The 395-nt window shown below is 53.2% G+C and overlaps 1 protein-coding gene across 2 annotated transcripts in view; it reads left to right on the top strand.

Annotated features, from left to right (window-relative positions):
- The first annotated feature begins 331 nt into the window (after nt 1-331).
- RHBDL3 (rhomboid, veinlet-like 3 (Drosophila)) overlaps nt 332-395 on the top strand; it is a 42,464-nt gene continuing 42,400 nt past the window's right edge. Inside the window, exon 1 of one of the 2 annotated variants that reach the window (XM_008571106.1) lies at nt 332-355. The gene's annotated coding sequence lies outside the window, so the exon portion shown is untranslated. The remainder of the gene's footprint in view (nt 356-395) is intronic. The other variant, XM_008571105.1, reaches the window with a different exon arrangement.

Raw genomic sequence — 395 nt, 5'->3', positions numbered from 1 at the left:
GAGGCGCTTGGACGCCTTTATTTGGTAATTGTTGAGAATTACCCTTGTTCTGCTCGTCCCTCAGCCTGACTGTCCCCAAACCAGGGACAGACACCTTACCTGACCTCCCTACTGTGAGTTCCCTCCCTTTGCTCAGTGTAGACTCATTTGGGGAGCTCTTTACAGGTTTTTCCTGGTCTCGTTTGGCCAGTTGCTAAGCCTGGTGATGACTCCTGGGCAGCAGTTGGGAGGCTATGTCAGAAGCATCTGGGGGCTTCAGAGGCCTTAGTGACAAGTATGTCTTTCTTTCTCTCCTCTTCCTCCTCTCCTGCATGGCCTCCCTCTCTACCAGCACTGGAAAGTCCTGTTTGATCAGGTATGTGAGCAGTTAACACCCCCCCACCCACCCCCACCCA

Source organism: Galeopterus variegatus, unplaced genomic scaffold, assembly GCF_000696425.1.
Source record: "Galeopterus variegatus unplaced genomic scaffold, G_variegatus-3.0.2 Scaffold660, whole genome shotgun sequence".
NCBI lineage: Eukaryota > Metazoa > Chordata > Mammalia > Dermoptera > Cynocephalidae > Galeopterus > Galeopterus variegatus.
Note: the sequence above shows the minus strand (reverse complement) of the source record. Positions and strands in the feature narration are given on the sequence as shown.